The 12,964-nt window shown below is 43.3% G+C and overlaps 1 pseudogene; it reads left to right on the top strand.

Moving 5' to 3' along the window:
* The window catches only part of LOC138887362 (GDP-Man:Man(3)GlcNAc(2)-PP-Dol alpha-1,2-mannosyltransferase-like), a 76,388-nt pseudogene that overhangs the window by 57,722 nt on the left and 5,702 nt on the right, over positions 1–12,964 (top strand).

Raw genomic sequence — 12,964 nt, 5'->3', positions numbered from 1 at the left:
GGAGCGATGGAATGAGACCCGTAAGTGTCATCACTCATTTTACTCTTCCTTCATTTGTATTCGTTATAAAGTTCGTTCGCTTCCCATTTGTAGCTATGGGACGTCTACCTCGCCCGATTGCAGATATCAGGGATTGGGTAGCCCGTATGTTGCCTCATGCAGCAGTAACCCGAGATTGGCCCACCTTCGTGAAGCGTTACGGCCCTAAAGTCCCCTCTAGTAAATTTTTTCCTTACCACTTCGTTGGTCGTATGACCTTGTTTATTAATACGACCATTTATGATGACAGGTCGAGGAGCTTACAGGTGTAGGGCGCCAGTCCCTGCATTTCGACAGGTCGTTGTTGCCGCAGATACGCAGTTTATTTTGAGTGAGTCTGTTCGAGGGGGTCATCCTCAAACTATTCAATTAGAAGGTCCATCTCGAGTCATGGTCATGAGGGAGGAGGCTTCTTCGGTACCGGCCTCACACCCTTTGGACGAATCGTCTAACGGAGACGAGCCGTTATCGAGAAAAAGGAGGAGGATGGAGCTTTGGAAGGGCGTGACCATGGACATTGATAGAGGCAGGGCGTCACAGACGGCACCCATGCCCATATTTATGGATCTCCCCAAGTGGAAGGAGTTTACCTAGGAGCCGTCTCAGTACGTTCTGCTGAGGGTGGTGCATCGTCCAACGTCGGAGGCCGTCGTGTTGAAGGTGACGGCTCAGGTTCAGATGTCGACCTAGAGGATGTCAATGAGTTCGTAGGCCGCCATACTCATGTGGAGGTTAGAACAGAAGGGTCTGATCGTCACATAGTCGTCTCGGGGGACTATAACTTGCTACCGAACTGCGAGAAAGTGGCATCTACTCTAGCTCCTCTATGTGCTTCCCCTGAAAAAGAGGTGCTTAGGGCGATGAACGACGTGGAGTTGTCTCAGAAGGTCGCCAGTATGGCCTTGCAGGTAGGTGACTTTCCTTCCCTTTTCGTCATTGGGTTTGTATGGTGATCGTTGTTCTGCATTTTGTTTCTAACTTTTCCCTTTTTTTTTCTAGACCTTCATCATGGAGATTGAGCAAAAGCGTAGGGAGAGAAGAAGGATGACCCTTTATGAGAAGATGTCATCCAAATATCATCAGTATCGTTCTAAGCATCGTGCGATGACCGACATTTATCACCAGGACCCTGAGTTTCAGTTGTTTTACGAGGGGCTCAAACAGCGGGAGGACTAACTAGAGAGTAAAATCAAAGAGTGGAGGTAGCGGGATGAGGAGCTCATGAAGACCGTCTCCCGTAATAGTGAACTCGAGGCTTCCCTTAAGGTGAAGGATGACGAGCTTGAGTTGAGCAGGGGGTGATGGCTGAAAATGCCGACTTGTAGGCAAAGGTGGCCAGTTTGGTCGCTGAGTTGAGTGCGAAGGCAGTGGAGGTAGAGGTGCTTAAAGGTGAGCTGAGCATCGGTACTGATAAGTTGGCGGCAGCTACTTCTGGAACTGCATCTTTGGAGAATGCCCTCCACGTTTGCAGGTTGGATCTGGATGAAGAGAAGGAGGCCTCTAGTTGTAAGGTTGTGGGGCTCGAAGGCCGTATCAAAGAACTGAAGGCGAAGCTGTCTGTGTTACATGGACAAGTGGCCTTGCTGAGGGCGGAGGATGCAAATCGATGTTCTCAGCCTTCTATGTCTCGTTCCTTAGCCGATCTGGTCATGCCCCATCGTTTATATAAGTTGTGGGTCCATGCTGAGGCTCGACTTGATGTGTACAAGGCTTTTCACGTCGAGGGGAGGGCAACTAAGGCAGAGCTTCAGGTCATGCACACCGAAGCTCGTGCAGCTCATGCGGCATGCGAGTACGACCCCTTTACACCTGACGGGGATGACATCAACTCTCATGACATGAACCGTCTTGCTTCGGACTCGTGGTACGAAGATTCTTACCCCATTGAGGGTGATGTGTAGTCTTTGTTTGTACTTGCTTTTGTTTTGGAGTTTTTGCAGGGGCGTACTTGAGCCCGTTTGTAAATACAAGTGTAAACATTTTGATGCAATGTAAAATATATTTTGTCGATTCGCTCTTCTTTGCAATGTTTATGATATCCAGGATACCTGTCGAGCTTATTAAGTCGATTTAGATTTTGGGCGAAGATTCTTATTTTTCTTTTTCTTTTTGTCAATGGCCTTGGCCATTGGGATGTTGCTTCGAACTATCGTCGAAGTAGTATTCTATCGTAGTTCAAACGAGGTCGAACTCATTTTTTTTATGGGATTGTCCATTGGGATGTTGCTTCGAACTGTCATCGAAGTAGGATCTCATCGTAGCTTGAACAAGGTCGAACTTATATTTTTGTCGATGGCCTTGGCCATTGGGATATTACTTCGAACTGTCGTCGAAGTAGGATCCTTTCATAGTTCGAACGAGGTCGAACTCATATTTTTGTTGATGGCCTTGGCCATAGGGATGTTGCTTCGAATTGTCGTCGAAGTAGGATCCCGTCGTAGTTTGAACGAGGTCGAACTCATATTTTTGTTGATGGCCTTGGCCATTGGGATGTTGCTTCAAACTATCATTTCTTGTTGGAGATTTGATTGTATTCCCGTAGGAAGACATGTCGACTTTATTCATGCAATGGAGGTTTGATTATATACTTGTAAGGATCACATGACTTTATACATACAATGAAGATTTGATTATATTCTTGTGAGAATCACATGACTCTGTAGACGATTATCTATATCCAGTACCTTCATTACTTTGCTCCAAAGACCATGTTGACGGGTTGGGGTAATGTACAGCACGTCGAAGTGGAAGTATTTGAGATGGGAGACATTCCAGTTGTTTTGGAGTAGTTTTCCCTCCAATGTTTCTAACTGGAATGCTCTTTTGTTTGTTGCGGATGTGATTTTGTATGGTCCGTCCCAGTTTTCCCTCATTAGGGTCTTTGACTGCTTGTGTTTTAGCCTTGAGGACGTAATCTCCGACTTTGAGCGGTCACTCTTTGGCCCTCTTGTTGTAGTACCTTTCCACTTGTTGCTTCTGGGCTATCATTCTTATGTGGGCCATGTCTCTTCGTTCTTCGACTTCATCCAGATCTTGTAGCCTACTTTCGTCATTGCTTGGTCCGCTCTCATTGGAGTATCTCCAACTGGGCTCTCTGACCTCGACGGGTATCACTGCGTCAGTCCCGTAGACCAGTGAATATGGCGTCTCACTTGTGCTGGTTTTTGGCGTAGTGCGGTATGCCCATAATACTTTCGGTAGTAGTTTAGGACATAGATCTTTAGCATCCTCAAGCTTCTTTTACAATATATTCAGTATTACTTTATTGGAGGATTCAACTTGACCATTGCCGGCAGGGTGATATGGCGTGGAAAGTATTTGTTTGATGTACTTTTGAAAAACTCAGTTGTTCTTTTTCCGACGAACTGAGGTCCGTTGTCGCAACTGATTTCTTTGGGGATGCCAAAGCGGCATATTATGTTTTTCCATATGAACGCGATTTCCTCTTGCTCACGTATCTGAGTGTATGCACCTGCTTCCACCCATTTAGAAAAGTAATCAGTTAGAACCAAAAGGAAATATACCTTACCTCGTCCTGCTGGGAGGGGGCCGACTATGTCCATTCCCCACTTTATGAATGGCTATGGTGAAGTGACGGAATGAAGGGGTTCCCCTGCTTGATGTATCATAGGGGCGTACTTCTGACACTGTTCACATCTCCTGACATAGTCCGCGACTTCTTTTTCATGGTGGGCCAGTAGTATCCGGTGTGAATGAGGCATCGGACGAGGGAGCGATTTCCCGTGTGGGCACCGCAATGCCCTTCGTGTACTTCTTCCAATACTCGCCTTGTTTGATTTGGCCCAAGACATTTGGCTAGGGGGCCGCCGAACGTTGGTTTATAGAGATCACCATTTACGAGGTTGTATCTGGCTGCCTGTACCCAAAGCTTTTTGGCTTCTTTTTTATCTTGCGTGAGCGTTCCATCCTGCAAATATGCTACGAGGCGGTTACGCCAGTCCCAAGTTAGGTTTACAGAATGTACCTCAACATGGTCTATTACAGAGTGGAGGAGGGTGACCATGTTTTCCCTGTTGATGTTTTTGGTGGCCGTAGCTAGTTTGGCGAGGTTGTCGGCTTCGATATTCCACACCCTAGGTATATGGTCGAGGTGGCATTCATCGAATTCCGGCAGTATTTTGTGAATTTCCAACCGGTAGTTCTGTAATCTCTGTTCTTTGACTTGGAAAGTCCCAGTGACTTCGTTCACCACGAGTTGGGAGTCGCAATGGAGGACAAGCCGTCGGGCGCCATATTTGAGGGCTAACTTTAAACCTACAATCACAGCTTTATACTCAGCCTAGTTGTTAGTCATCTCAGGGCATTGTATGGACTGGCAAATTTCATTGCCTGTAAGGACTTCGAGGACGAGTTCCAGTCCCGATCCCGAGGCGTTAGAGGCGCCATTGGTGTAGAGGAACCAGAGGTCGATATGCGTGGAAGCGCGAAGCGCTTCCTGTTCTACTTCAGGCAGTATTTCTGCGCTAAAATCAGCAACAAAATCGGCGAGCACCTGCGACTTAATGGCAGTTCGTGGTTGGTATGTTATCCCATGCTCACTTAATTCTATGGCCCATTTGGCCAGTCTACCTGATAGTTCGGGTTTGTGTAGTATCCCTCTTAGGGGGGAAGGTTGTCACCACCTTTATAGGGTGACATTGAAAATATGGTTTAAGCTTTCATGAAGCTACGACTAATTCCAAAGCTAGCTTTTCAAGGTGAGGGTACCTTATTTCGGCATCGATTAAGGTTTTGCTAATATAATAAATTGGAGATTGCGTACCTTCATTTTCACGGACCAAGACTGCGCTTACCGCAACTTCAGACACTGCTAGATACACAAGTAGACATTCTCCCGGATCCGCTTTGACGAGTAGTAGTGGCAAAGACAGATATGCTTTCAGTTTTCTTAGGGCATCGACACATTCTTCATTCCATTGCAGTCCGTGGTCTTTCCTTAGCACATTGATGAATTTGTGACATCTATCCGAGGATCGTGAAATGAACCTCGACAGGGCGGCTACTCGTCCTGTTAATTTCTGCACCTGCTTTTTGCTGGTCAGTATCTCTGGTATTGTGTCGATAGCCCTGATCTAATCCGAATTGACCTCGATACCCCTTTGAGACGCTAGGAAACCAGGGAACTTTCCCAAAATTACCCCGAAGGAATATTTTTCGGGATTCAGTTTCATTCCGTATTGCCTTGATATCTCGAAGGCCTCCTTCAGATGGCCGATGTGGTCCTCTTTCTTTGTCGACTTTACTAGCATGTCATCGATATAAACCTCCATGGTCTTGCCAAGCTGTTCTTTGAACATTTTGGTGACTAGTCTTTGATATGTGGCCCCTGCATTCTTGAGTCCAAATGGCATTACCTTATAGCAGCATGTCCCTCGGTGAGTGATGAAAGTTGTCTTTTCTTGATCTTTTTCGGCCATTAGAATTTGGTTATAACAAGAGTAGGCGTCCAAGAAGCTCAGCAGTTCGTGCCCCGCTGTCGCATCGATGAGCTGGTCGATGTGGGGCAATGGAAAGGAGTCCTTTAGGCATGTTTTGTTCAGATCGGTGAAGTCGACACACATCTACCATTTCCTATTCTTCTTTTTGACCATGACCACATTGGCGACCCATTGGGGGTATTTTGACTCTCTGAAGGAACCGTTAGTGAGTAATTTATCAACCTCCTCGCTGACCCCCTCATTAATGATGGCATTGAACTTTCTCCTCATTTGCCGTATTGGCGGATGAAGTGGATTGACATTCAGCCTGTGTGTGGCGATCTCCCTTGGGATTCCTGGCATATCTGAGTGGGAAAAGGCAAACGAATCGGCGTTGTTAGTTAAAAACTCACGATATTTACCTAGTTTCGAGAGGTTGTGTCCAACATAAGCCTTTTTTGTGCTGTCGATATCATCCAATTGGACAGAATTGGACGGGATCGAGATCTTCTACGGTTGCCTTGCAAGCTTCTACGATGTCCGGGTCTTTGATGGCTTCTACTTGTACGTCGGGTTTGGTTCCTGACATGGGTGATTGTTATGCCTCCACACTTGCCCCTTTTAGTTGTTTGGTGTGTGTGCGAGCATTCTTGAGCGGTGTGTGGTTCGCCTCAGATGCTGAATATCCCCCATATGGTGGGAAATTTGATTACTTGATAGAAACTTGACGGGACGGCTCGTATGGCGTGTATCCATGGACATCCTATGATGGCGTTGTAGGCTATTTCCTGATTCATGACGTGGAGTGTCGTTTCCAGGATGATCCGTCCTGCCAGGACGAGTAACACTATTTCTCCAGATGTTCGCTCCACTGCATTATTAAAACCCGTTAGTGTTATGCAACGCGATATTATTTTATCCTCGAGTCTCATCTGCATGAGAACTCGTAGGTGAACAATACACGTGCCGCTTCTATCATCCACCATTATTCTTTTCACATCGGTATCCGCGATGCATAAATTATAACCAAAGCATCATAGTGAGGGAAATACAAAACGTCGGTATCTGATTTATCGAAGATGATACTGTCTTCGAGGTCATCATACCATTCGTGGGCAACTGTTCGTTTGAGTTTATGTGTGGTGGTGAATTCACATGGTTGATTACCGTATCATCGCCGCCACCAATGATCATTTGTATGGTACGAGCTGGTGATGGTGGCTTTGGAGGTCCTTGAGGTTGTTCGCGCCCACGAGCGAAGTTGGCCCGTCCTTTATCGCTCAGTAGTTCTTTCAGGTATCCCTGGTATAACATCCTTACTACTTCTTGTCGCAGACCTATGTAGTCTTCGGTCTTGTGTCCTCTATCTTGGTGGAATTCACATAGGACGTTTGACCTCCTAGTGCTCGGATCCGATTTCATCTTTTGCGGCCACTGCACCTTCGTGCCAAGCTTTTCTAGTGCGTACACTATCTCTGAAGGGGAAACACAAAAGTTATGACCAGATAGCAATGGAGGCATACCTCTTTCGTTGCGGAGGGGTGCGGTATGTCAGGGCGCGACATCCGCATGTCGTGGAGGAGGCGGATTGGGTGTTCGGTTATAAGGCTGATGCCTTTCTCGATTGAAACATGGAAGTTGATCCCTTCGCCTGTCGTTGCGTCTATCTCTCCTCGTCTCGGTCTGGACCGATGTTAATCGCTGAAGTGGGCCGTTTAGGTCATCCTCGTCTGCCCTCACTTCGGCGTAATAGGCGTTGTGGATTTCTTCCCACATGGTAGGGGGTACTTTATGAGTCTACTGAGTAGTTTTTTGGTCGCTTTTGACCCGTTTCTGTTTAACCCATTTTGAAAGGCTGCTACCGCCATCTATTTTGACACGTTCAGTAGGATCATCCTTACTCTCTTGAATCGAGCCAGGAAATCCCGAAGTCTCTCGCCCGTCATTTGCCTGGCGGCGAAGATATCATTGACCCTAGCCTCGTCCTTTTTCGCTCCTGCGTGAGCGGTGGCGAACTTATCTGTCATCTCTTCAAACGTTGATATCGATTATGCTGGTAGTTGGGAATACCATGTCAACACTCCCCCATCAGAGTTTCGCCGAACTTTTTCAGCAGCACAGACGGTACCTGTTCTTTTGATAGGTCATTACCTTTTACTACAGTAACATAATGGATTAAGTGATCCTCTGGGTCCATGGTCCCATCGTATATTTTCAAATATGGCAACATTTTGAAGGTCTTTGGAATAGAATGGGGAACTGCCACTTCACTGTATGGATGTTCAATGAATCGAGCCACATCACATTTTGGTAACAACTTCGGAGCACCTGGTATTTTATCAACCCTCTCCTAATGTTCCTTCATCAGGTCACGGAGTGTTTTGTTCTCATTTTCCATCTCTTCCATTTTCTTTAAGATGGTCGTGAGTGCATCATTGCCTGAATCAGCAACAGTACGGGTGTTACCTATTCGTGTAGCGTTTGGCTCATCGGCAGCAGCTGCGGTTTCTGTGGGTAGCACGTCTTCGATACCTCCCTGAATGGGTTTCTCGAGCATGTTGTTCAAGGTACTCGTTATTCTTCTAGTAGCCTCTTGATAGCCGGTGGCGCTTCTCCTGCTGCGGATGTTGAGGTTTCCCTCTCGCGCAAGATCGTTAGATCCCCATGCGGAGGAGGTGAGATCTCCCCCTCGGGTGTAACACTTGGCATTGTATTCTCATTGTCTTCTCTACTAGCTTTGTTGAGGGAATTTAGGAGGTTGTTTGTGACACTCACTACTGCCTTTAGCCTCGCTTCTCCTTTTCCCGCCATCGTTGGCTTTTATGAAGCTGAAGAAAAATGATTATTACTTTCAAGAATCTAGATGAAAACTACGATTTCAGCTATAGAAATCCCCACAGACGGCGCCAAATTGTTTGACTCAAAAGATATTAAAACCTTTTTGAATAAATCAATCCAAGAAAAAAGGGTAAATCTTAGTTGAGAATAATAATCTCTAGAAAGGGTGATAGATAAAGAGAGGATAGGTCATGAGGTTTCTTTTTATTCGTAAATAGTAATGTCTCCAAAGTTTGAAATGCCCGTTACAAGATTATTGTCCTCTTTTTATACTAAGAGAGAAACTCTTCTAAACTGTAAAAGATAAAATACAAGGAATATTCGAAGGAATATTCCTAATGTCCCCTAATGGCCATACATTATTACAAAGGTCATCCAATTTCTGGTTTGTCTCAGGGTCATCTCCTCAGGACATCAATTCAAAGAGGCCCCGTTAATCGTTGTACTCGTCGTCGGTGTCGTCGGTCAAATTTGGACCCATACAAATAGCAATGGTCGATTAATCAAGTTCGGCAACACGTTTTCTAACAAGCATTACGAAGAGCTCTAGGACTGCTTTGACAATGAAATTCTGCCCCCAGTACCCTTCATAAAATTCATAAAAAGGGAGAGATTTATTGATATATTTATTGGATCCATCGAGACTGACGGGGTTTGAACCCGCAACTTCCGCTTTGACAGGGCATCGGGTATTCAGGTAATGTAATACACAAAGAGAAAATATATTTATGCATGCATGTAAATTGCTTACCCCACTAGATTGGATATCTTGGTAGTTCTGTTAGGTCTGTATTTAGACATAGAATGTGAAATGTTTTGGTAGCTTATCCATTTCCGTCAATTTAATACATGATTACCATGGTTAAAAATCTTCATTTTTGTTTTTAATCTTTGTTGGTGTAGTGATTTGGTCACACTTTTGGGTGGTGCTGTAGCTGGAATCCATTCCATGACAGACGAGCACTTTGGCATAAGTGTAGTTGAATATGTTAAAGCTAGCCACAAGAAAGCCATTAGAGAGCTCCAAGTTGTTAGTGAAGAAGAGGAAGATTCTAGAGAGAGAAAAATTGTGAGATTCTCATTCAGACTCAATCCGTATGTACAGTAACTGTGCATATATACTAATGCACTCAACTAACTAACTAACTAACAATTTACACATGTGCTAATTAACTATTCTAACTGCTTCTAGAAGTATACATGTTAAATAGCTTACTGTACAAACACTAATCTCTACACTCCCCCTCAAGGTGAGAATGAAAAATGTTTTTCATTCCCAACTTGGAAACCAAAAATGCATGTTGATGATGCCTCAATGCCTTTGTCAAAATATCGGCTGGCTGTTCTTGAGTGGCTATATGTGTTGTCCTTATTAGCCCTTCTTGTATCTTCTCTCTGATGAAATTGACTGTCAATGTCAATGTATTTTGTTCTTTCATGTTATATGGGGTTGGCAACAATCTGTAGAGCAACTTTATTGTCACAATAGAGGTCCATGGGTAGTTTGACACTAACTCCCAGTTCTTTCATCAATCCATCCAACCATGTTAGCTCAGCTACAATGTGAGCCATGCTCATGTATTCTGCTTCAGTTGAACTTCTGGAAATGGTAATCTTCTTCTTTGCCTTCCATGAGATTAGTGAGGATCCCAGCTTGACACAGAAGCCTGTTATTGACTTCCTCGACATGATACAAGAGGCCCAATCAGAGTCACAGAATGCTTCTATCTTCTCTTCACCTCTGCTTGACATTAATAGCCCAAGACCTGGTTGTTTCTTAATATATCTCACTATGTGCAGAGCAACTTCATAGTGAGATGTCTTTGGTACATGCATGAATTGGCTTAGGCATTGTACTGCGTATGCAATATCTGGCCTAGTGATGGTTAAGTACAACAGTTTGCCAATGAGTCTATGGAAGTTATTTCTGTCCTATAATGGTTCATCTACACTAGCTTTCTGCACACATTCATCATACTTTGTACTTGTTAGCTTCAGGTTCTATTTCATAGGCGTGTCTTTAGGCTTTGCTCCTGACATCCCTACTTCTGATATCATCTCTAGAGCATATTTCCTTTGAGACATTAGAATGCCTTCTTCAGATCTAGCAAACTCCATTCCTAGAAATTATCTAAGTTCTCCAAGGTCCTTCAATTTGAAACTTTTATGAAGAGCAATTTTAGCTTGATGTATTTCTTCCAATTCATTACCTGTGACAAGCAAGTCATCTACTTATACAAGGATAAGCACAAACTTGTTATTAGTGATCCTAGTAAACAGGTAATAATCATGTTTGCTTTGCTGAAAGCCTGAGGATAATAAAGCATGTGTCAGCTTCACATTCCATTGTCTAGAGGCTTGTTTTAAGCCATATAAGGATTTGACTAGTCTGCACACCTTATACTCCCCTTGACTACTAAATCCCTGAGGAAGAGTCATATACACTTCCTCAGCAAGATCTCCATTAAAAAAAGCATTATGCATATCCATCTAAGGGCAGCAACAGCTATAACAGTTCTTACTGTGGTCATCTTGGCCACAGGGGAAAAAGTATCATAAAAGTCAATTCCTTCCTGTTAGGTGTAACCCTTAGCAACCAATCTAGCTTTAAACCTCTCTACAGAACCACCAGCATTATACTTGATTTTACAGACCCATTTACAACCTATGGGGACCTTACCAGGATGGCAAGTCAACCACATCCCAAGTATGATTTTGTTCTAAGGCTTAAATCTCAAGATTCATAGTCTTAATCCATTTATCATCTTTAATGGCTTGTGAGTAAGAGGTAGGTTTAATATTAGCTAAGAAAGAAGCAAGAAAAGACTGGAAGTGAGTAGGAAGATGAGAGTAAGAAACAAAGTGATTAATAGGATAAAGACAAGCATTAGAGGTGGAAGGTAAAGGAGGGTGAATGTAATCAGTCAACCAAATAGATGGTTTAAGGGTTCTGCCAGATTTTCTGGGTAATAAGGAATCAAAAGGAGGATTAGGAGGAGTATTAGATGGAAGAGAAGTAGTAGGTTAACCATTAGGTAAAAGAGAAGTATGAGGATCAGGAGAATGAATAGGTGAACTATTGGATTGAGCATGATCATTAGGAAAAACAATGATGTCATTGAGGATAGAATTATGGTTGGATTCTGGAAGTGGCATAGGATCAGAATTAGGAAAGAGAGGAGAAGAAATAGAAGATGGATCAGAAGTAGCAAGAAACTTAGTCCTAGGATGTTTGAATGGATATTAATTTTCATGGAATACAACATCCCTGCTAACTATGAACTTATTGGCTTCAATGTCATATATTCTATATCCCTTTTGAGCAGAATCATAGCCCATAAAGACACTAGGGACAGACTTAGGAGTGAATTTGTCATGAAAATTGGGTTTTGTGGCATAGCATAGGCATCCTAAGGTTCTAATGTGGGAAAAAATAGGAGGTTTACCATGAAATCATAAGGTGATTTTCTATGCAGAACAAAACTTGGTAACCTATTGATGATGTAAGTAGCAGTAAGAATGCAATCCCCCCAGAACTTCAAGGGTATGTTAGCCTGAAACCTTAAGGCCCTTCCTACCTCTAGGATATGTCTGTGTTTCCTTTCCACAACATCATTTTGTTGTGGAGTGTGAACACAACTACTCTGATGAATGATTCCTTTAGTTTTGAAAAGATTAGAGCAGAGGGTTTTAAAGAACTCATGGCCATTATCTGATCTAAAGGCTTTAACAGTGGTTGAGAACTAATTTTCAACAAGGTGCAGAAATTCAGTTAAAATGACATACACATCACTCTTTAATCTCAAGAGAAAAGTCCAAGTCATTCTTGAATAGTCATAAACAAGAGTAAGAAAATATTTGAACCCATTGTAAGTACAGACTCTATATGGACCCCAAACATCCATATGTACAAGTTGAAAAACATAATTAGATTTGGAAGTACTAACATGGAAAGGTAGCCTAGTTTGTTTAGCTAGTGGGCATACAGGACAATGACAAGTAGAAATGCAAGATAACTGTTTATTCAGTGCAGGGAGTTTTTTTAGTATTGCAATGGGTGCATGACCCAACCTTTGGTGCCACAATACACTGGAGTTTGACTGAACTGAAGTAGACACATGATTAGAAGCAGAAGTAGTAATAGGTGTTGAGGGATTGAGGATGTAGAGACCACCCTTGAGTCTATCAATCCCCTTCACCATGCCACTGAAGAGGTCCTGAAAGGCACAAAAATCATGATAAAAATGAACTGAGCTATTTAACTCTTTTGTATATCTAGAAACAGAGAGTAGATTCAAATGAAATTCAGGAACATAAAGAAAATCATAAAGGACTTCTGAATTGGGCAAGGTACATGGTCCAATATGGGTAACTTTAGTATTATTTCCATTTGGTAATTGTACAGTAGGTGATTTAAGTTCAGATATAGGGTATACTGATGATAGTAGATGTAAGGCAGAAACTATATGATTAGAAGCCCTAGTATCTATAATCCAAGGACCTTGGTTAGTGGTAGAATTACCTGCCATATTGGTTGAGTTTGCATGTCCCTTCTCCTTATTCAGAAGGTTGATAATTTGTTGATATTGTTCAGCAGTAAAAGGTTGGACAGTTGGTATAGCATTCCTATGTAGTCCAGTGTTAATCTC

This window comes from Nicotiana sylvestris, chromosome 3, assembly GCF_000393655.2.
Source record: "Nicotiana sylvestris chromosome 3, ASM39365v2, whole genome shotgun sequence".
Taxonomy (NCBI): Eukaryota; Viridiplantae; Streptophyta; class Magnoliopsida; order Solanales; family Solanaceae; genus Nicotiana; species Nicotiana sylvestris.
The sequence above is the reverse complement of the archived record's forward strand: the minus strand, read 5'-3'. Positions and strand labels throughout refer to the sequence as shown.